The following is a 24,247-nucleotide window of genomic DNA, read 5'->3' on the forward strand; positions in this document are numbered from 1 at the left end:
TTTTATAACAGTAAACACTACAGTTTGTTATACAGCAACCTGGACATATCTTTACTATGCCTGCCACCTCCTCACCGTCAACAACGTAAAAGTCAACTGTTCAACCTGGCAGTCAAAATCCTTCTATGGGGGGCCGGCGCCGTGGCTCACTTGGTTAATCCTCTGTCTGCAGCACCAGCATCCCATATGGGCGCCCATTCTAGTCCTGGTTGCTCCTCTTCCGGTCCAGCTCTCTGCTGTGGCCCGGGAGGGCAGTGGAGGATGGCCCAAGTGTTTGGGCCCCTGCACCTGCATGGGAAACCAGGAGGAAGCACCTGGCTCCTGGCTTCAGATCAGCACAGCACCAGCCATAGCGGCCATTTGGAGAGTGAACCAACTGAAGGAAGACCTTTCTCTATGTCTCTCTCTCTGTCTATAGCTCTACCTGTCAAATAAAAAAAAAAACCCTTCCATGACCTGAACTATCTTTTTCCCACCACTATGCTTCTTCAGATACTCTACTAAATTGAACTTTACTATATATATATATATATATATATATATATATATAACTTCTTTAGGCCTTTGGTCTAAAGGGACCATCATCACTCACATGCTCAAATGCATGTACCTCCACTGGTATTCCTGGCTGGTGCTCCTCAGAACTGCCACAATTCATAAATTGTACCACCCATTATTATTCTGCATTTTATTTTAAATTTTCCTCTATTAGGCTACTATTTCTTCTTGTGAGCAAATCTGATCCATAAAACCAGAGGTACAAGTTAACAGAGCAATAAATGGGGTTTTTTTTTTAGTTCTTTAATTTTTTTCTTTCTTTATTTGAAAGGCAAAGACAGGCAGAAACTGAGACAGACTGACAGAGGTTTTCCATCCACTGTTCACTTTCCAAATGTCTCCAACGGACAGGCCCGGGGCAGGCCAAAGCCAGGAACTCTAGCTCGGTCTCTTACACAGGTGGCAGGGATCAAATCCTTGCGCTGTCACCTGCTGCCTCTTAGGGTACGTATTAGGAGGAAGCCAGAATGGGAAGAGGAGCCAGGACTCCTGATCATTTTGCTGTGTTTTTTTTTTTTCAATTGTTACAGTACTCCCTGTGGATGCTGCACATTTGGATACAGCTAAAAAGAGGGAATACCCAATATGGAGTTGATGCTAATTTATAGACAAATCTGAACAATCCATTACTTAGCAGTGGTTTCCTCGGATCACTGTAATATAAGCTTCACATTCTGTTGAGCAGGGAATTTCCAGTTTGGCACCTATGACATTGACACAGACAAAACAACTGGCAATCCCAGCATTCGCTGGGCTATCAATCTTTAATGGAGCTCACATGCATCAAACTTCCCCTGATCATCTCTCATCAGTGTAGATTCAGAGATCTGATCACAGAAAATCAAATCCATGAACTAAGAAAAATACAGGGTACATAATTCTCTAGTTTCTCAGGACTAGATATAGCTACAAAACCACTTTACCAAATAAACAGCCAAGTTATTTTAAATCATAAAGAATGCTGAATCCTCTGCAATTAATACATATTTGCCAAACAGAAATCATCTTTGACTTTTAGGCTAAAAGAAAATTATCTAGCTCTAAATCCTACAGTAAAGCATGCCACACAGATTCACGATATCTTGGCTTAATTAAAGAACTACTGTGCGAGGCATTGTCCCATATACAGAAGTGGCAAACTGGTACAAAAACACTAACCGGAGTCAAGACCCAGTTGCCTTCCAGCCTTACCAATTCTTCTAAGTCGGTAACTACCTCTCTTAAAAGTCAAATCTGTTCAACAGAAAAAGAAAAAAGTTTTTCTACTTGTCTAGTTATACTGAATTACTCTAAGGATCAAGATGGGACAATATGAAAGTGTTAAGTTCAGGCTCTAAAAGTACTTTAATCTAATCAGGGAGAAGACTGTACACAAGTAAAAAAAAAAAATTACAAGAAACTATGGTAGTCACTACACTGCAAAGAACACATCTTTATTCTTGAAATACACCGGAGGGAACAAGTTTACAATTTATGAGTAGAATCAATATCACAATAAGAAAATAATACAACATGACCACATGGATTTATCCCAGGAGCACAGGATCAAGAGAATCGATTAGGAAACCTATAAATATATATTATATGCATAAATCTAAGAGAAAACATGATTTTCTTCACATACGCTGAGTCGAAATGTACTTGGCAAAATTCAATATTAATTCAAAATTCAACACTCAGGGAAATAGGGATTAAGAGGTACTTTCTGAATATAAAATATATATTTTAATCCTATAACCATTTTCTATTTTATATAAAGAAATAGCAAAGGGATTTCCACTGGTATCAGGAATAAGGCAAAGATACCCACAATTTCCACTACTACTCAACATTGTACTATAGGTATTAACTGATCTAATGTTAAGAAAAATCAATTGAAAGAATAATAGGGGCTGGCACTGTGGCATAGCAGGTAAAGCCGCCACCTGCAGGGGGGCATCCCATATAGGCGCCAGTTCGAGTTCCAGCTGTTCCACTTCTGATCCAGCTCTCTGTTTTGCCTGGGAAAGCTACAGAAGATGGCTCAAATCCTTGGGCCCCTGCACCCATGTGGGAGACCTGGAAGAAGCTCCTGGCTCCTGGCTTCAGATAGCGCAGCTCTGGCCGTTGTGGCCATCTGAGGAATGAACCAGCAGGTGGAAGATCGATCTCTCTCTCTATCTCTCTCTGCCTCTGTCTCTCTGTAACTCTGCCTTTCAAATAAATAAATAAATCTTTTAAAAAAAAGTAAAACTATTTTGTATTTGTAGATAATATGATAGTATGCTTGAATAAAGTCCCAGGGAATCAATGGGAAACTAACTCAAAAATAAAAGAATTCTGTAAAATTAGAAGATACAAAATCAACATGTAAAAATCAATAGTCTTCATATACAAAAGTAATAATCAGGACAAAATGGCAAAGAAAATCCCATTTACAATAACAGTGAAGATTAAATATTTAGGAATAAACTAAGTAGTGTGCAAAACCCATATGCAAAAAAATTTAAACACAAGACACTAAAGCAGACTTGAGCAAAAGAAAAAGACAACCCTGATTCTTGGACAGGATGACAACATCCAATGATATAAAAATACAAAAAAGGCAGCATTCTTAGTATTCGTAAAATACTTAGAACAACCTACATATCTGTAGAGAAATGACTGAATAACTATAGTACATCTACCTATGCAACCGTGGAGAACACAGAAAACACCTCTATATCTGCGACAGAGAGAGAATGCCAGGGCTAACAGCAGTCACGCCTTACCCGCAGCTTCGCTTCTTGCGGTTTCAGTTACCTGTGATCAAGAGCAGTTTTAAAATATCAAATAAAAATTTCCAGAAATAATTCCTGGCTTTCATCTGACAATTGTGGTGAATTCCCACACCCTGTCAGAGTCCTGGCCGAGGCGCAAATCATCCCTTTGTCCAGTGCATCCATGCCTCCCACATTACATTCAGCCACTTGGCAGATGTCTCGGTGATCAGACTGTCCCAGTGTCACAGCATCACTCATTCAAGTAACCCTAATTTTATTTAATAATGGCCCCAAAGCACAAGAGTAGTGGTGCTGCCAATTCAAGTATGACAAAGAGAGGCCATAAAGTGCTTCATGAGGGGCCATCTTTGTGGTACAGTGGGTTGGGCCACTGCCTACAACGCTGGCATCCAGATGAGCTCCAGTTTCAATCCTGCCTGCTCCATTTCCAATCCAGCTCCCTGCTGATGCACCTGAGAAAGCAGAAGAGTGGGAGGCCCAGATGGAGTTCCAGGCTCTTGGTTTCAACAAGGCCCAGTTTCAGTCATTATAGTCATTTGAAGAGTGAATCAACTGATACAAGATCTCTTTCTCTGTCTCTCCCCTTCTCCCTCTCTTTCCCTCTAATACTGCCTTTCAAATAATCTTAAAAAAAAAAAGTGCATTTAAGTGAAAAGGTAAAAATACAAGATATTTTGAGAGAAAGACCACAATCACATAACTTTTATCACACTACAGTATAATTGTTCTATTATTAGTTATTATTGTTAATCTCTTACTGTGCTTTATTTATAAAGCAAGCTTTATCACAAATATGTACATGCACAGGGAAAAATAACAGCGTATGTCGGGTTCCACATTATGAGAGGTTTCAGGTTATCTATTGGAGGTCTTGGAACATATTGACTCAGGGGAGTCTACTGCACTGTTAACTGAAAAAAAGCCAACTGAATAAAGAAAAAGAAAAACCTATGGTATACTACACTTATGTAAGAATAAAAGGGGATATTTAAAAAAAAAGTTTCTGCTCATTGGACAAGAAGAAATACAACAAGGATAAGCCACAAACAAGTGAGACAGATTACCCACAGGAGCAGATGAGAGAAGGGTGGAAAGCAGTGGGAAATGGAAGGATCAGGACAAGGCAGGGACAAGAAGGGGGTGGTACTTCTCTGGATATATATATATATATATATATACACACACACACACACACATACACACACATACATACACACACACACTTTGTAATAATCCTGATTCTTAGAAGCATAGGAATTTTCATGTATCCTTCAAAAATAAAAATTTCATTAAAATCAAATAACTAAAGCCATCCAGGATATGGTGGTAACTCAAAATAGTATAGGAACAGCACCAAATGAATCTAATCTCTATCATTATAAATTAACAACCCAGGAAAAGGTAGAAGAGAGAAGAATGTAGATACCGAGACCTGGGTTTCGCATTAATAGAGAAAAAACTTATAAATAAAAGAGAAATGTTCAAATGAACCCTATGGCATTGAACTGGAATTAAAATACAACTCATGGTTTTTAATATATGTATAAGCATGCATGAGTTGACTTTCCTAATCCTGTCCACTGTGACCTAGAAGCAATGACATTCCAGTAACAAGAAGTACCGGATCTTGGTCTCTAAATACCATTCTCCAATAAAGAACCAAGGCTCTTTTAATAAGTCTAAGGCAGGAAAATATACAAGACAAGGCTGGAACATCTCCTAATTAATATAGAAAATAAGAAAATTGAAAACAAAACAAAAGGTTTGTAGAAAGAACCCAGGAATCAACCAGGAGCCCCTAATGGTCCACACTAGAAAAAAAAGCATCATCAACGGAAGACTGGATAAAGAAATTATGGGATATGTACTCTATGGAATACTACAGCGGTTAAAAAAAAAAAAAAAATGAAATCCAGGGGCCAGCGCCATGGCTCACTTGGTTAATCCTCCGCCTGCGGCGCCAGCATCCCATATGGGCACTGGGTTCTAGTCCCGGTTGCTCCTCTTCCAGTCCAGCTCTCTGCTGTGGCCTGGGAGGGAAGTGGACCCGCATGGGAAACCAGGAAGCAGCACCTGGCTCCTGGCTTCAGATTGGCACAGCACCAGTCATAGCGGCCATTTGGGAAGTGAACCAACAAAAGTAAACCTTTCTCTCTGTCTCTCTCTCTCTCTCTCTCACTGTCTATAACTCTACATGTCAAAAAAAAAAAAATTAAATCCAGTCATTTGCAACAAAATGGAGGAAGCTGGAAAACATCATACTTAGTGAAATAAGCCATTCCCAAAAGGACAAATACTATATGCTCTACCTGATCTGTGATAACTAACAAAGCATCTAAAAGGAAATCTGTAGAAGTGAAATTGACACTTTGAGAAGTAATGACTTGAACAGCCCTTGTCCTGACTGTTGAGAAACAGTTTTACTTTTTTTTTCTTAATGGAGAATGGGAATGGGAGAGAGAGGAGGAGGTGGTGTGGAAGTCGGAGCAGGAGGGCGGGTATGATGGGTAGAATCACTATATTCCTATAGCTGTACTTATGAAATTTGTACTCATTAAATAAGTGGTTTCTTTGGGGAAAAAATCATAGAATAAATATATATAGAATGGAAAGAATAAACTGAATCACCATCATAGACAAACATCACTAATGGTACACACAATATGCATTTGATTGATAGATGCTAAAATTACAGGGCCAAAGTATGAGGAGAAACAGGATTTGCCGTCCCCAAATATCTACCACAAGATACTTATCAGATGGGGCCCGCGCTGTGGCATAGAGGGTAAAGCTGCCACCTGCAGTGCCGGCATCCCATATAGGCACCCCTTTGAGACCCGGATGCTCTACTTCTGATCCAGCTCTCTGCTATGGCCTGGGAAAGCAGTAGAAGATGGCCCAAGTCCTTGGGCCCCTGCACCTGCATGGGAGACCCAAAAGAAGCTCCTGGCTCCTGGCTTCGGATTGACACAGCTCCTGCCATCGCAACCAATTAGGGAGTGAATCTGCGGATGGAAGACCTCTTTTTCTCTGCCTCCCCTCTCTCTGTGTAACTCTGACTTTCAAATAAATATTTAAAAAAAAAAAAAAATACCTATCAGCTAAAAAGAGAAAAGGTGCAACTTCACAGTGGAAAAACATTAAACCCAATTTAACCAAGTCACAAGTAATTAGACATACTGATATGATAAACTGCTTAATACTCAATTAATGAATCGAGACAGACATAACATCATTTTTCTGGTATTCTTGCCAAAAATGCCAAAGCTTGCTCCAATCACAAGAAAACATCACACAGTAACTAGGAGACATTCTAAAATACAACTGATTAGTATCCTTCCAAAGTCATGAAAGACGAGCAAAGTATGAGGAACTTACAGACTGGTAGACTACAGAGAAATACCTAAATTCAATGTGGGTTTCTGGATGGGATTCTGGAACAGAAAAAGGACAGGAGTTGATAATTTGCTTTAATTCTAAGCAGGTTTGTAGATTAATTAACATTACAGCAATGTTAATTTCCTACTTTAATAATTGTGGTTACATATAACGTTAGCACTAAGGAAAATGTACCTGTACTATTTTTGTAACTATTATGGAAGTCTAAATTTGATCAAAATGAAAGTTTTTCAATAACTAAGAAATACTGAGCAATGGTAGAGGAATTACCCTTAGATGGAAGGAAGAAATCGCCAGAATGGAAGGAGGAAGGAACCTCAAGAGACAGTGAAGAGTGAGACGGAAAATGAGAGGAGGTTAAAGCAGTTCTTGCTGTCCTCTACTTACTTGGGAAACAGGAGCTAGCATCAGCTCTCCTACCTTAAACAGTAGCTCCAATTAGGAAAGTATACCACCGTCATCCAGCTCTAGAGAAGACCAAATAACCCAAGACAGACAGGAAGACACAGAATTGGACTTCTGAAAATGACAGACAGGTACTCGATCTGTGGTATTCATATTTTTAAGCACTCTGATTAACTTCACATTTTTAAAAAAGATATGCTCGCTCATAATTGATATTTACCTTCATGGGAGTGATATTTAAAAAGCTGACTTCTAATCTGTGCAATTCAAGATACACATTTTCTGACCTTTATACAAATTCAGTTATCTCTAAAAGTTTTCTTTAAAAACAGGATAATGAATTATTGCTACAAACTCCCATGAATTAGTTTAGGCCTTGAAGCTTAGTTAAACCGGAATCCAAAAATGTCTTAAGTCATCACTGGGGTTTTACATCTATGAATCAGTCAAAAGCATGCATTAACTAATGAGTGTAAAGACCAAAGGCTTACAAAGTGAATTACTAATTGGAATTTGTAAAAATACATAATTAATATCCCCTGAAGTTATGCTTCACCTAACTGTTCAGGGCTGTTTTGATTTTATTATAGAAACAAACTTCTGATTTCTACAAAACCAAATAGACTACACTAATCCAAAAGGAAACCATGTAAGAATTTTTATCAGATTTTACCAGGTAAGAATTCTATACCCTAAAACCCGGAAATGCATTTAGGGTCTTTTGGGAACCCAAAGAAGACTGGATAGGTCCAGATTTGTCAGACACAACAAGAGTCCTAGATATTGAAAATAAAAAACTGCATTTATATTTTCCATGATCAACGGATTTCAGACTCACAAGTTTCATACAAGTACTAAAAGGACTATAGGATGACTGCTGTTGAACATAGCAGTATGAAATAAAGGGAGTATGAAATGATATTCCCAAGACATAGGAAGGCAGATTTAAACAGGACATACATAAACAGGATAAATATGGTATATATCACACTGGAATACAGATTTGGATAATTTTTAGAAAAGTAAGTAAAATATTGTGGAATGTAAAGCAAAACCAGCTTGAATGAAACAATCTGCAAGGGTGGACAATGTGGTGCAGAAGGTGTAGCCACTGCTTGGGATGCCCCAGTCACAGCTATCCCAAACCCAGCTCCCTGCTAATGCACCTGGGAAGCAGCCCATGACGCCTCGAGTCCTCGAGTCCCTGCCACCTAACGGAGGACCCAGACTGAATTCCTGGCTTCAGTCTGGCTCAGCCTCAGCTGTTGTAGCCATTGAGAAGTGAACCAGGGGATGGACAATCCGTCATTCTGCCTTTCCAAGCTTTTTTTTTTTTTTTAAGCCAATATACATAAGTCTTCTAAGAAATTTAAGGAATTTTTAAAACAAACTGTGTCTCCAGAAGCTGGTGGTGTGGTGTAGCGGGTTAGGTCCCTACACACGCCAGCATCCCATTCAGGCACCAGTTGGAGTCCCAGCTGCTTCTCTTCCAATCCAGCTCCCTACTAATGCACCTGGGAAGGCAGCGGAGGATGGCCCAAATCCTTGGGCCCCTGCCACCCTCATGGGAGACCCAGATGAAGTTCTCGGCACCTGGCTTAGGCCAAGGCTAGCTCCAGTTGTTTTAGCCATTTCAGCAGTGAACCAACAGAAAGAAAATCTCTCTCAGTAATTCTGCCTTGCAAATAAATAAAACTAAAAAAAAAAGGGGGGGGGGGAACCCAAAGAAATTCCAAGAGTTATTCTTCTAGGGTAACTTCAGTTAAAAAAAAAAAAAAGTCTGAGGAGTACTATGAATAATGATATGTGACATCAAGAAATTCTGATTGCTAAGTCAAGGACAATATTAGGGATAACATACAGTATAAAAACAGAACACAGAGGGGGGAAAAAAGACAGCAGAACTAGGGCTTCCTTTGATCTGACCTTGCTTAGTTTCTTCAGTTACATCTTCTGTATTCTAGAGCATGGTACCATGCTAAAGACTAAGGAAGGTAGCTTGCTTTCTTTCATGCCCAAAGGAATCTACTGGTATATATCTATTTTTGGTCATTAATGGATAAACAAGAAGAGAACAGTAACACTTGATGTGATTTCATAAGTATCAATTTTCAAAATGAACTGAATTGCTTATAGTAAAAAATCAGAGATAATATACAAGATGACTCCATTAAATAACTACATTTGTTTAGAACTGAAAATAATATCCAGAATATACAAGCTTTGTTTCAGTCAACTCAAAATGGCAGTTCTCTGTTTTCTGAACATAGAAAAAAAATCTTTTCCCCTCCTGTCCAATGTAAATGACCCTAAACTGAAAATTGCTTACCATACAGTATGTTTAAAGTATATTACATTTTCTTTCATAAAGGAAATTACCAAATAAAAAGAAATAAAATACCAGGCTGGCATTGTGGTGTGGCAGGGTAAGCCACCACATACAATACCATAATCCCATATAGGCACCAGGTCGTGTCCCAGCTGCGGTACCTCCGATCCTCCTTCCTCCTATAGCACCTGACAAAGCAGCAGCAGATGGTCCAACCTCTTGGGTTCCTGGACCCACATGGGAAACCTGGATGGAAGTTCTTGACTTTAGCCTGGCCTGGCCCTGGCCATTGCAGCCATTTGGGGAGTGAACCAGCAGAAAGAAGATCTGTCTCTCCCTCTGTCTCTGTAACTCTGCCTTTCAGATAAATAAATAAATCTTTAAAAAAGAACACAGAATCATTTACATTATGCTTATGTATATATCAACAGCTATCTGATATTTCTAAAAGCTATTTTGATAATTTTGGTAAGTCCTCTGACACTGATAAATGAAGTTCAGGTTGCTCATTAAGCAGGGGTGGGTGTCTGGCATAGCAGTTAAGAAAGACACTGTTCTGGCAGCCTGCATCCCATATTAAAGTCCTTGGGCAGGGGCCGGCGCCACAGCTCACTAGGCTAATCCTCCGCCTGCGGCGCCGGCACCCCAGGTTCTAGTCCCGGTCGGGGTGCCGGATTCTGTCCCAGTTGCTCCTCTTCCAGTCCAGTTCTCTGCTGTGGCCCGGGAGGGCAGTGGAGGATGGCCCAAGTGCTTGGGCCCTGCGCCCGCATGGAAGACAGGAGGAAGCACCTGGCTCCTGGCTTTGGATCGGTGCAACCATAGTGGCCATTTGGGGGGTGAACCAATGGAAGGAAGACCTTTCTCTCTCTATCTAACTCTGCCTGTCAAAAAAAAAGTCCTTGGGCGGGCCAGCACTGTGGCATAGCGGGTAAAGCCACCGCCTCCAGTGCCAGCATCCTATATGGGCACCAGTTCGAGTCCCAGCTGCTTCACTTCCGATCCAGTACTCTGCTATGGCCTGGGAAAACAGAAGATGGCCCAAGTCCTTGAGTCCCTGCACCCCCATGGAAGATCCGGAAGAGGCTCCTGGCTCCTGGCTTCGAATCAGCGCAGATCTGCCCAATGTGGTCAATAAGGGAGTGAACCAGCGAATGGAAGACCTCTCTCTCTGTCTCTTTCTCTCTGCCTCTCTTCTATGTGTGTAACTCTGACTTTCAAATAAATAAATTAATCTTTTTTAAAAAGTCCTTGAGCTCAAGGTTCAGCTCTACTTCCAATTCTACCTTCCTGCTAATGTACACCTTGGGAAAGAGCAAGTGGTAGCTCAAGTACTTGGGTTACTGCCACCCACGTGGGAGATCCATTTGGGGTTCTAGACTCATGGCTTCATCCTGGCCAGCCTCGGCTGTTATACACATTTAGGGAGTGAACCATCTGTTGATGGAGAATCTCTCTTGCACAACTTTCTCTGTGTGTGTGGGTGTATGTGTGTGTATCTTTCTCTTTGCAGCTCTGCCTTTCAAATCAAAATAAATAAAACTATTTTTTCAAGATTTACTTTATTTATTTGAAAGGCCTAGCAACAGAGAGGGAGAGACAGAGATATCTTCCATCTACTAGTTCACTCCCCAAACAGCCAAACCAGCCAGGGCTGGGCTCAGCTGAAGCCAGGATCCCAGAATTCCATCTGGGTGTCCCCACATGGCTGGCGAGGGGCCAAGAACTTGGGCCATCTTCCTCCATTCCCAAGGACATCGGCAAGGAGCTGTTTGAGAAGTGGAGCAGCTGGGACTCAAATCAGCACTCCAATATGGAATGCAAGCATCGCATGCAGCAGCTTTATCCACTGCACTACACCACCAGTCCCTAAATAAAACTTTACATACAGTAATTCCCAACTACTTGGAGTAATGAGAAACAATGTAAGAGTCAACCTAACTGATATTTAACCAAGTCACAAAATCAACTGCTTGCAGGAGTCTTTATTTTCACTCTTCATATTGTGTAACAGAGAAACTAATGAGAAGTACAAAGGACTAAAGGCAGCAAGCAGGGATGAAAGGGAGAGTTACACAGAATGCGATACCAGGGGAGGTTGGAGAACTCTTCATTGTGAAGGAGTTTCACTTTTATTCCAGAAGCAATGAGAAGCCACATTAGGAGACAAAGCAGGACAATGACAATCAGATGTGTTTTTAAACAAATTCGTGGGCCTTTGGGATGGGTAACAGATTAGAGAGGAGCCAAAACAGAAGAGAGCAGACAAGAATGGAAGCTGCTGTGGAATTGTCTGGAAAGATGATGTTAACACACTTAAGCAGTGGTCAGTAGTCATGGAAACAGGAAAAAACAGATTTAAGAGACATTTAGAAACTAAGATTAACAAAAGCTGTTGACCTACTTCATGTGTGAGGAAGAATGCGGGAAGGCTCACACATTTCTGGACTTTATAATGCAAAGGTAATGGCATGCTCCACTGAAAAAAAGGACAGTAAGTGATGTTTTAGGATTTAGGGGGAGAAGGAAGGAGAAATCAGTTTCATTCTAGACACACTAGATTTGAGTTATCTTTAAGGTATTTAAGAGAAGGTGTCGACTAGACAGCAAGTTACAGATCTACAGCTCAAAGGAGATAGAAAACCCTCAAGCCCCTGGAAAAGCTGACATTTTTATCCTAGACAAGCAGCTAACTATAATCCCCAAATAGCCAAGAAAAACGTTAAGACTTTGACCATCTGGATTTAGTTAGAACAGAAAGCTTAGAGAAAACGTGGCAATAATATTTCATCAACTAAAATTTAAAAAAACCTACTAGGCACCAAAGAAAACAGATTTTTATAATCTTAGTTCTACGGTATAGCCAAGTTTTAGCAGGACTGGTCAATGTTGTTGGTAATGCTCTAAATCTGTACTGTCCAATGAAGTAGCCACTACCCTATGTGGTTACTAAAACGTACTGGTGCAAATGTTTTTTTATTTTAACTTCAGCCGTCACATGCAGTTAGTAGCTACAGTATCAGGCAGCAAGCTTAGAACTTCCTCATGTATTTCGACTGTTCCCAACTACTTTTCAACTACTTTTCAAATTAACTGGGAAGCGGTGTCAGAGATGCAAAATTGGGAAACAGAAATTTTTCATTCCACCTGATTATTTTAATTTTTATTTCAAGAATATATAATATAGTACCTTAAAATGTTTAAAAGTACTATGAAGTACAGAAAAATGGGGAAATACACAAAGAAAAAATAATCATCTAAAAGCCTATCTTTAAGAAAGAGTCTACAATTAACATTTAGCCACATATGAAGAGGAGCTATATTTTTAACCCTTTTGTTATGAGTACCTTGTAGCAACAATGGCCCAAATTACTCTGAGTTATGTCATCTTTCTCTTTGACACCCACCCCCCCCCCCCAAGGCCTCAAAAAATCCTCTCAGAGGGCCATTCTCTCTAGAACTCTACCTGAGGAGCTGGCACTGGGGCACAGCAGGTTAGAAGCCCTGGCCTGAAGCGCCGGCATCCCATATAGGCGCCCCTTCGAGTCCCAGCTGCTCCTCTTCTATCCAGCTCTCTGCTGTGGCCTGGGAAAGCAGTAGAAGATGGCTCAAGTGCTTGAGCCCCTGCACCCACGTGGGAGACCCAGAAGAAGCTCCTAGCTCCTGGCTTCGGGTCAGCGCAGTGCCAGCCATTGCAGCCATCTGGGGAGTGAACCAGAGGATGGAAGACCTCTCTCTCTGTCTCTACCTCTCTCTGCAACTCTTTCAAATAAATAAAATAAATCTTTAAAAAAAAAAAAAAAAGAAAATAGAACCCTACCTGAAAACTGCCTAACTCCCGTTGCCTACCTCCCTCACCAGTGCCACCTGCAGCATCCCCTGAGGACCCCAATCTCTGTGCCCAATTATTTAGGCCACCCAGTGAAAGGACCACAGCTTCAGAGTCGGACAACTTCGATTCCGAAGCCTGTGCTTCTCCTTTGACTAGCTGGCTGACCTCAGACTAACAATTTCTGACTTTCACACATATTTCTCCATTTGTTGATAAAAAAAAAATACATCAAGTAACATATATAGTAGCTCCAAAGCAATGACCAGCCACAGCGTCACTCAATACTAACTATTATGGGGTTTCACGTGCCTTGCACTGCCCCAGAGACTAGAGGAAGAATTATGAAGTCAAACAGATGGGGTCCTGGCCACCCTAGAGGGGACAGGCCCCTGGCTTAATCTCTCCTACCCGAGCTTTGAGTTCCTGACCCACCCCTTGTTAGGTGTTATGACCTTATACAAAGCACCTGACCTAAATTTCAATTTTTTCTTTTCCAACATGATAATATGATCTGCTCTACCTATCTGACATGGCTGTCAAATAAAATGAAAACATATGTGAAAGTGCCTTGTCAATTATTACATACTAAACAAACAGAAGGTATTAAACCCTCCTTAGGCCAAAGCTTTCCAATCATGGTGCCAAGAATGACTTCCAGATGTACTGAAATACTGACCCACCCCTGCATCCCCTACAGGAAGCTGCAGAGGCTCCAGCTATAGTTTGCCACACAAACCTCATTATCTGCGTGTGACATGACGTAGGAGGAGTTTAGAAGCCTTGCTCTCCAACACTGTGTCATGTCAACAGATCGGAGTTGGCCAGCTGACTCCCTTCACTGGATGACTGGGGCCTCACCACCAACTCTGCTCTTACGATCCTGCTCCAAAGGGAGTATGTCACTGTTCCCCCAAAAATCAAAGAGGATCAGGCCTGAACACCAAGGACAGCTAGTCCAATGCCATCACAAGTATACCAAAACAAAAGCTTTTATTTTAGCAACTACTCAAAGTTACTCAGATTCTAGCCACTGAGGTGAAGTGACAAAGGCAAGCAAGAACTTTTGGCTTCTGCAGGTCTCACCCTGAATTGACAGTAGTACCAGAAGTGAATTTCCAAGCAGACTGTCTACTCTGAAAAGCACTTTTTATTTAAATAAATATGTTTTTTATTAATGGGAACAACAGTACTTCATACAGAGACCTTGCATTGCTTTTTCAGGAATCTACTGCTAATGGAGCTATGCAACACTTGCCTTATGTCCATCCTAAGACAAAGGTCTAGAAGAAACAGTGGAGAGGCGAATGAGAGATGGAGGGACAAAAAGGGAAGGAGAAAGAAAACATACACTTTTGGGGGCCGGCACTTGTGGCATAGAGGGTAAAGCCGCCACTTGCAGTGCCAGCATCCCATAGCGGGACAGTTCAAGTTCAAGTCCAGGCCGGTCCTCTTCCAATCCAGCTCTCTGCTGTGGCCTGGGAAAGCAGTACAAGATGCCTTAAGTCCTTGGGCCCCCACGTTCGTGTGGGAGACCCGGAAGAAGCTCCTGGCTCCTGGCTCCGGATGGGCCCAGCTCTGGCCGCTGTGGCCATGTGGGATGTAAAACAGCAGATGGAAGTGCTATCTCTCTAATAAATAAATACTTTCAAAAAATATTTTTAAAATGTACTTTTTTTGGTAAAGAATAGTTTAAAAAGCTGCAAGAGCTATTCTGTGGCTTCCTTAACTGCCTAAAACCAGCAGAAACCAAGGGTAACAAGATTAGTTTCAGACCTTCTGGTTATAAAGACTTTTCCATACATTCCAGAAGTAATGCTGGCAGGCATCTGACATTCAGACTTCCCTCGTCTCTTAAGTCATCACCCTCCATGTTATGTGGGACAACTCATTTTCCAGTCTGTATAAACAGTGTTAATTTTTCATCCACAGCCATGTCATCTTAAATCCCCTGCTGAATTTACTCCTTCTAGAAATTTGCCATTCACAAATTTATTTATGCTCCCAGGCTCTAACAGTATCGTTATTACTTATAACCTTCATTTTCAGATTTTCCACTCTTTCTGTGTCATAACTGCTACACATACCACACAGACTTACATCCACACTGGTGAGAAAACTCTACTGACTATCATCCCATGGTCCTTGTCCAAATTGGATTCTTTCTGTCATACTTTTTTAGTGTAACATTAAACCAGGTGTTTATCCATTGAAGTTTAAATAAAGGAAAAGACCTTTTCTTAGTGTCTGATAGAAAAGCAGATGAGATAACCCCAACTCAGGCCAAAAAGGAATGTAATGGAAATATGGTAAAGGCCATTTACGGTAGCAGTCTGGAATCAAACAACCCACATTCAAATCCTAGCTCCCCGGTGTAACTCAGAGCGATCCCTTTTGCTTCAGGTAGCCGTTCAGTTTCAGTTTCTTCATCCAGAAGAATTATAGCCACCTTACACGGCTGCTGGGAGGATCAGATGGGATAACCATGTAAAGCACTTAGCATAATGCCTGGTACACAGCAAAGCAAACAAATTACTTGTTATTGTGTGTAGACATAATCTATCTTCTGAATTTGTCATCACCTTAGAAGGAAGCTAATTTAGCATAACCCATTCTTTACAAAGTTACATTTTCCTCTCTTCCAAGTGAAGATGATAGACAAATGGAAAACTATTTTGTGAACAGAAGAACTTAAGTGACTTTAAAAACACTGGAATAGGCTGTATAGGTTCCTTCGGGTTCTAACATTCTCAGTAACAAGCATCAAGCACCTTTAGAATTTCCATCTTCAATCAACAAACACTTCACAACCAAATCAGTAAATACAAACAGGCACTCTAACACTTATGTTAAAGCCGGGAGGGATACTAACTCAACCACAGGAGAAAAATAATCATTAAAATACCTCATGTAGGAAAAAGGGATGTCAGGATGGGTAGGAACACGCCAAACGCTTATGGCTCACACCCCTACAACACCTTGTTTGCCCTTCGTGGCAAAGCCAAAACTCAAGGCAGATGCCCAGAGTCAAAGGCAGGAAGATGAAGGCAAAGTCCACCCAGGACTCAAACATTTTACTGTGAACTATGCCTAGGAGGCTGATGATACTGAGCACGTATTCTGTAATGATAAACACATCCATCTATAAATCCAGAGCTTGGCTACAACCAGCCATCCCTAAAAAGAAACCTCAAAACCACAAATCAAGAACTGAATAAGCAGGCAGTCGCACTTCCTTCTCTCAGTCTGGGGAGGAATTTAGAAACACTGAAGCTCTGAAGCAGCTGAGATTTCAGATTTCCGTATCACGCTGCGATCCTTGCTTTCTGTTCTCCAGGGCCCCAGAACAAGCCACTTCGGTGGGAAAATGGACAGTTTCGTGAAAAACCGTTTCCACTAACTTCAACAAGACGCTAGGCAGAAGTTTCTAACCTGGCTGGAGGCTGCAGATCTCTTTTTGAGAATCTGATATGAAGAACGGCCATTCTCCCCAAAGTGCACGTAAACAGAACCCTGCACAGAACTTCCGAGGTGGAGGTGAGAAAGACCCTGCGAGTCACGGAAGCTCAGACCACAGACCCCGAGTCATGACTCAGGATGAAGGCAAACCATAATCCGAGGAGTACCAATCTGTCCATCTGAGACAGGGCCACACAACACGAGAAATACTTTGTTTTCTCAGATAATGAGATGCAGACTTGGTGATGGAGAGGACGTGGATCCCACAGAGCAAAGAGACCACCACCCCCACAAGACAGGACAAAGACGAGCAGCACTGAAACTGTACTAAAACACAGTCAGCTGCTGTGGCTCTGAGAGATCAGCAAGGAGATGGCCAATTTGTGCAGCCTTAAGGGAAGCCTGACTTAACCATTTCTGGGGCACGTTTCTACGTCAGCGAAGTCAGTTAACTGGCCAACAGGAACATACCTATACAGGTGAAAACGCGAAAGCTTAGGCTTAGGAAAAGTGTGGAAATCTTCCATTTTTCCTCCTACCAAACAAGAACCGAGCTGGAGAAGGTCCGTACCTTCATCTGGGAGAAAACAAAGACGGGACGAGGGGGACGGAGGCGGCTAAGGGATCTGCAGGAAGTATCAAAACTTTTTGAGATCAAAGGACTCAAAACGAAGATAAGAGAAAAAAAAAAAGAGGAAGCAATAATAAAATGAAGGAAAAAAAAAAAACGCCTGGCGTCTAAGAACTATTGAAAAAAAAAAAAAAAAACGCTTTCCTTTTCCGAGACACGTAACCAGTGGTAACTTGGCACGGGGGAACGCGCCAGAAGAGGACAGCACAACTCACTTCCCACACTCCTTGGACGTCGGCACAAGCACGGCCGGCTTGGGACACTCCACGGACAAGGCTCCTCCCCGCTGCACTGCCCCGGGACCCCCTCCGAGGGATATTACTCTCTCCCTTCCTCTCACTGGGGAGAGGAGGAGGGAAGGAAAAAAAAAAGTTTGGCCACCAAACTCGAAGATTGTCCCCTCGGCTACCTGGTCAAAGAGGCTAGGATCCTGCGACCCCCTTACCCACCCAACGCATGCAAAGCCCGGAGGGTGCAGCCCTCCAAGGGCCGGCCCTGCTCCTTCGCTCGACTGCTTCGGGGGCACGCTCCGAGAGGGGCAGGACAGTCGGGCAGCCACGGCGCGCGCTCGGCGACACAAGCGCCCCATCCGAGCGCGCAGCGGCGGATCACCGCGCCCGCCCCGCCAAGCACCGTCCATCCCTCGCCCGCCTCTGCCCCGCCGGGCCCGCTCCGCCCCACCTGTCTGCGGGGAAGCCGGCGGCTCTCCCAGCCGAGGACCAGCCCTGCCGCTGCTCTCCGGGAATCGCCTCGACGCTGGCGAGGAGCGAGCGGAAACGCCAACCCGGACCTTTTCCGACTTCCCCTTCCCCCACGACACACCTCGGATCCTCGGGGGCGGGGAGCGACTGCAGCTGTCACAGCCTCACACGGACCAACCGCCGAGGACGCTCTCGCCAAGCGACCTCCCAAGCCGGCCTCCAAGCACCGGGACCCAGAGCGGCGAAGCCGGAAGTGAGAGGACCGGAAGTAGCGTTGTCCTGGGCCCAGGCCGGCCTCTCTCTCCCTAAATCCGGCCCGGCGAAGCCTCGTCTCGATGGTGCCAGCGCGCCTCCTCCCCTCCGGGCCCCCCGCCCCTCTCCTGGAGGCGGGCCCCGCCCCTCCCGCTGCGGCCCTAGCAACCACATCCGGGGCTCCGCGGGTGCCGGTTGCCCGGGTGAATCTCTGGCTTCCGAGCTTCCGCGTGGGTCCGGAGGCCGCGGCCAGAGTTGGGAGCTGGCGGAAGGGCTCGCCAGCCTGGTCTGAGGGGTCGGAGGTCTCCAGGAGCCCTCAGCACCGCGTCTTTCTCACACTTCACGCGTTAGGCGTCCCCCCCTTTCCGCCAGACAGACGGTGAGCCGGTGCCGGGAGGGTGTGGAGGCGGCGGGAGCTCACCGCCGTGCAGCCACAGTCGAGCCAGAGCTGCTTTCCTGGCCGCGGAGAAGCTTATTCCAGCCCCGCGGCGGGGGCTGAGGCGGTGGAGAGAACGCGGGGATTAGGGCGCGGACGGGGTGCGAGCGCCTGGCGCGCCCACTCCCTTGGGAGCGACCCCCACGCCCGCCGGCCCTTAGCTCCTGCTCGGTCTCGGATCGCTTTCGGTTGGTCTCGCTCGCCGACAGTGGGTCCCTAACACTTTTCCTGCCCGTTCCTTTCTTGGTGTAGGTGCCCGGGCTCCACTTTGTTTGCTCGCCCTGTTGCATCTTAAATAGATCGCTGAGCTCCCTGCAGAAACTTCTGAACGGTTCCCTCTCTCCGAGCCCGTCCCCCGTGTGCGCTGCAGGGAGGGAACCCGGCTCGGGGCTCCTCTCCCTGCAGGGCAGACAGTCGGTCCGCCCTCGGGACTCCTGGGCTGCTTTTCCTTGCACAGCCTCCGCTGCTCATTTTGACCCCCGCTTGGTTTGCAGAAACGCGAAAGCGCACGTGCACAGTCACAGCCTTCTTTGATCTGGATCTCTCCCCTGTCACCTTAGCTGACCGCAGTGCCCAAAGGCAGAATTCTGCCCCCGCCGCTTCCCAGGAGGCTTCAGCCTAGTAAAATATCCCGGCGCGGCTCTGTTCTGCAGGTTCACGGATAGTAAATACCTAAGACACCGCAAATGTTTGAAACATAGCAATACCGTCTCAGATCTGAAGATACCACCTCTTCCGAAAACAGCACTGAAATCCCAAAACACAAGTCTGAGTTGTAAAGCACCCTTCCTTACAAGGCTCTGTCTTTAACAACAGAAAAAAGAAGTGAGTGTGCACACACACACACACACACCACTCAGACTGTAACTTCCATCCCAGAGCTTACCGTGGATTTCCCTGGTCAAAACCACTCTGTTGGTTTGGAGCCCGCCCGTTAGACTTCTCAGTGATAAACAGAATCCCGACCTAGAATGGTCACTGCTCTTACTGAGTCGGAGCAGAGTAGCTACAGAAGTTGTAGCTGAGAACACGTGTTAGTCTGCAGGCTGGATGACTTGGAAGAGGAGACGGTGAGCTTGAGTGGCGTGGATAACTAGGACATAATCATTTAGCTGCCTGTTGCCTAGGGCTGCCTGCCCACCACCTCTTAGTTTGGGGATATTAGCCTCCTAAAGTTAGTCAAGTGTGACTTTATATTAGAACGATGCCCACCCGCTATACTGATTGGCCTTCCCAAGGATCCTTTCCTTGATAGCTGCTGATGATTTCGGTGAGAGATTCTGAGGACCCCGGAGCCAACTTCTGCTGGGTGAAGATGCCGTTAGTTGTGTTTGGTACCCCTCAGTCCAGTGAGTGTGGCACTGAGTATGGCTAGTCCTCATCCGCAGTATTACACGGGATTAATCGTTCCGTGATTTCTACCGCCCTGAGGGAAGTCAGCGTGCTTGGCTCTGTGAAAACATAGGAAGCTGCTTCAGCTGGTGGCAGAAAAAGTGGAATTCCTCCTTCATTTTAAGGAACAGCAGCCAGTGATCTTTGGATCGAGGGGGAAAATTTGATGCTAACTGAAAGATCTTATTTAAAAAAAAAAAAAAGATGTATTGATTTACTTATTTGAAAGGCAGAGTTACAGAGAGGCAGAGAGAGGTCTTCCTTGCGCTGGTTCACTCCCAAAATGGCCACAAATGCTGGAGCTGAGCCGGTCTGAAGCCAGGAACCTGGAGCTTTTTCTGGGTCTCCCACACGGGTGCAGGGGCCCAAGGACTCGGACCATCTTCTGCTGCTTTCCCAGGCCATTAGCAGAGAGCTGGATTGGAAGTGGAACAGCCAGGACCAGAACCGGGGCCCATGTAGGATGCCAGCACCCGCCACCACAGAACCGCCCCGAAAGATCTTATTTTAAACCTGGCCCTGCTTAGGTGGTAGCCTGTGTTTCCCTTCCTTTCTTCTTTGCTCTAACCCCCCTCCCCACAAGCCTGAGACGTTCTGCCTGCTCACTCTGTTAGGAAGAACAGAAGATTGCTGCTTTTCTTTCAGTTGGCATTTGAAGAGATAAGAAAATCACACTTAGACATGGAGATCACCTGCTCATTTACCATTACACTGTCGTTGGCCCTTTGTTCTGCTTTTGAAAAGTTGGGTACTGATTATTCCCAGGGCTAGTGGGGAATTCTAGTAATCTGTCAGTGACCAAGGGAAGGAAGCAGCCAGTTAAAGGGTGTTGTTTTTAAATTCCTTTCTAAATCAATTAATTGTGTGTGTTGCCAACTATCTCTGGTTTAGATGTTGAAGACTGTTGCTTGTCAGTGTTATTTTCTGGAGAGAGAGAAGAAAATTCTATCTTCAGCTCTTTTCTCTGAAAATTCTGGTGAGATCTCAAATTGTATCACTGTTTGCTTCTCTTTTCATGGAGAGAGATTTAGGATGCTGATCACACAGTGTAATCGCTCTGGAAACAAGCCCTGTATTGCAATAGGAAGATGCTAAATAATGGAAGATTGTAAGAAGCCCCCAACCAGTGCACTAAGCGAAGATGTACAGTGGAGTTACTAGAACTGCGTAGCATCTTTCAATAGCTGTACAGTAGGCACATGCACGTTTCATTCAGTTACACACAGATGCCACCTGTGCACTGATGAATACAGTGAGGTGAGGGCTCTCAGTATCACTAGTTTCTTTCTTTTTTTTTTTTTAAATTTTTGACAGGCAGAGTGGACAGTGAGAGAGAGACAGAGAGAAAGGTCTTCCTTTTGCCGTTGGTTCACCCTCCAATGGCAGCCGCGGTAGGCGTGCTGCGGCCGGCGCACCGCGCTGATCCGATGGCAGGAGCCAGGTGCTTCTCCTGGTCTCCCATGGGGTGCAGGGCCCAAGCACTTGGGCCATCCTCCACTGCACTCCCTGGCCACAGCAGAGAGCTGGCCTGGAAGAGGGGCAACCGGGACAGGATCGGTGCCCCGACCGGGACTAGAACCCGGTGTGCCGGCGCCGCAAGGCGGAGGATTAGCCTAGTGAGCCGCGGCGCCGGCCAGTATCACTAGTCTGTAAAGACAGAAGACAGGGTTGGCCTTTGATGCTCCGAATGCCCAGGCCCCATTCCAGAGTGCCTGGAGTTTCTGTCATCAGCCTGTCAACCCTGGCTACTGCCTCTGGGGAGTAAACCAACAGAGCAGAGCTTTTATTCTCTCTCTTTCTCTCTCACGCGGAGTAGATACCTCATGTTAAGTAAACAAAAGTAGAGGAGTTCCCCTAAGCATTTATTCTGATAACTGAGGGAAGCTTCCTGTATGACCCTGTCACTCTTGCACTGTTGCCACTTGTGGCGTACTGACTGACTGAAGTCTGTTTCCTCATCCAAGCCCTCGGAGCTTAGTGAGGCTTGCCCCAGTCTTGCTTGCCAGTGCAGCTGTTTTATGTAGTGGCGGGAGCGTGCTCATGTAGGAAACTCACAGACGTGGATATCAGCGTAGGTATGGGCGTAAAGCTTTAGTGATGGAGAACTGTTAACGGGCTTCAGCTGTGATTTCCCTCTCTGTTTTATTCCGCACTCTTAGCAGCAGCGCTGTTTCCGGCTCTTGCCTTCCCTAGCCCTGTGGTTGAGCTCAGCGTTAGTTCTACCACGACCCCATTCGTTACGCTCCCTATGAGAACTCATCTTTCTCACCTCCTTGGTCCTGCATCCCTTCATTTGCGCCCCTATTTTAGTCTGCATCAATTACTGCCTCTGCCTGTCTGGTTCCCATGATAAGTCAGATCCTTTTTAGGAGACTGAACTTTGGACTGGTTTTATTCTCTCATAGCACCAGGAAACTGAATAATGTGGCTTGGATTATAAAAATTTATTATCCACTACACACCCGGCACGTTCCAGAATCCAGCAACGGCTGCTGCTTAGGGTCATGGAACAGGCAGGGTGAAGTGGATGTAGTGTCTGTCTGTCTGTGGAAAACAATGAGCACTCGAGTGCTTGAAGTCTGAAAAGTGGTTGATTCTGTCAGAGAGTAAGCGCGTGGCAAGAGGCGAGTAACTTACTACCCCCTAGAAACTCTGAAGGGAAGAAGGCCAGCTTTAGATTTCCTAGTATTGGTTTACAGTTGGCTGCTAGTTACACATTTTTTAACTATGAAAAGAAAAAAACTGAACTTATTCATAATTAAGTTACCTAGCGGGAGCACTTGGCGTTTTGATTGATGTCTTTTTTCTTCATGTATTTAATAGAACAGGTTGTTATTCAGAACCTGCTGCTTGTGATACTGAGCTCTGTAGGAGAGAGTAGCTGTGAGCCTCTAACCTCATAGAGTTTTCAGTAGATGCTGTATTTGTTGTCATATTGTTTTATATTTTCTCTCCTTCCCTTAATATATCATGGAATTTTCCTCATGTCATGAATGAGTCTCCTTTAGTATGTTTAATTGTGTTTCAGCCTATAGATATTCCTTAATGTATTTCACTAACCCTTGTTATTGTACATTTAGGCTATCTCCAGTTTTGAATGTAATTATGTAACAACAACGTGAAGAACGTTCTGGTGTGATAGGTAGGTTCCAAGATGCCCTCACCCTTGTGTAATTCCTTCCCATTAACAAGATCACTCCCACATTGTGTTATGTTACATGCAAAGCAGTCTGATGATGGAATTAAGGCTGCTAATCAGTGGACTTTGAATTAATCAGAAGGAAGAAATCTGAGTGGGCCTAACCTACTCACTCAAGCCCTTTAGGAGCAAGCGGTTTTCTCCGGCTGGTGTCTGTGTAGGAGGTCACAGATTCAAAGTGTGAGAGATTCTGCAGGAGAATGTTCACTGCTGTTGAAGCGAAGAGCACCTCCTAAGGGAGCTGAGAGTGGCCCTTGGCAAACAGCCAGCAACACAACCCAGAGCCCTGGACCCCACCACAGCAAGGAGCTGAATTCTGCCACCAAACTGAATGAGCTTGAGAGCAAATTCTCCCCACAGCCTCCAGGTGGGAGCCTGGCCTCTGCCTGACGTCTTGACTCAGCCTAAGTAGGTGACCCAGTTGGACCCAGCTGGACTACTGGCCAACAGAACCCTGTAGTGTTGTCTTAAGCCACTAAGTGTATGATAATTTGTTGTGTAGCAACAAGGAATGAATAATTTGCATGAAATTATTTTTATATCCATGACCTTTTGGGATAAAATCCTAGATATAGAATTCCTAGGTAAAAAGCTATTCACATTTTTAAGATTTTTGTGTTGTGTTGCTAATTTGCCCTCAATAAGCTTTGTACCAATTTAAATGTCTCTTAGAACCCTATGTTCCTGCACCCTGACAAACACAAGATATTGTAGTTCTGATAGACAAGAACAAAAAATAAAAAGGTATCTCCTGTTTAAAAGATTTATGTTTCACTTATTGGTAGTAGGGTTGATGCGTTTGTTTGAAGTTCATTGGGCATCTTTATCAGTGAATTGGATATTCCCATTCTTTGGTTAGCTTAACTGTTGACAAAGAGCAAATATTCCCTAAAATGTA

The 24,247-nt window shown here is 44.3% G+C and overlaps 1 protein-coding gene across 5 annotated transcripts in view; it reads right to left on the bottom strand.

Annotated features, from left to right (window-relative positions):
- Positions 1 to 18,314, bottom strand: part of ARFIP1 (ADP ribosylation factor interacting protein 1) — a 119,365-nt gene extending 101,051 nt beyond the window's left edge. For 3 of the 5 annotated variants that reach the window (XM_062199484.1, XM_062199480.1, XM_062199482.1), the window contains exon 1: positions 18,051 to 18,185. The gene's annotated coding sequence lies outside the window, so the exon portion shown is untranslated. The other 2 variants (XM_062199481.1, XM_062199483.1) reach the window with 1 other exon arrangement.
- Between the last annotated feature and the right edge of the window lie 5,933 nt (positions 18,315 to 24,247).

Source organism: Lepus europaeus, chromosome 8, assembly GCF_033115175.1.
Source record: "Lepus europaeus isolate LE1 chromosome 8, mLepTim1.pri, whole genome shotgun sequence".
Classification (NCBI taxonomy): domain Eukaryota; kingdom Metazoa; phylum Chordata; class Mammalia; order Lagomorpha; family Leporidae; genus Lepus; species Lepus europaeus.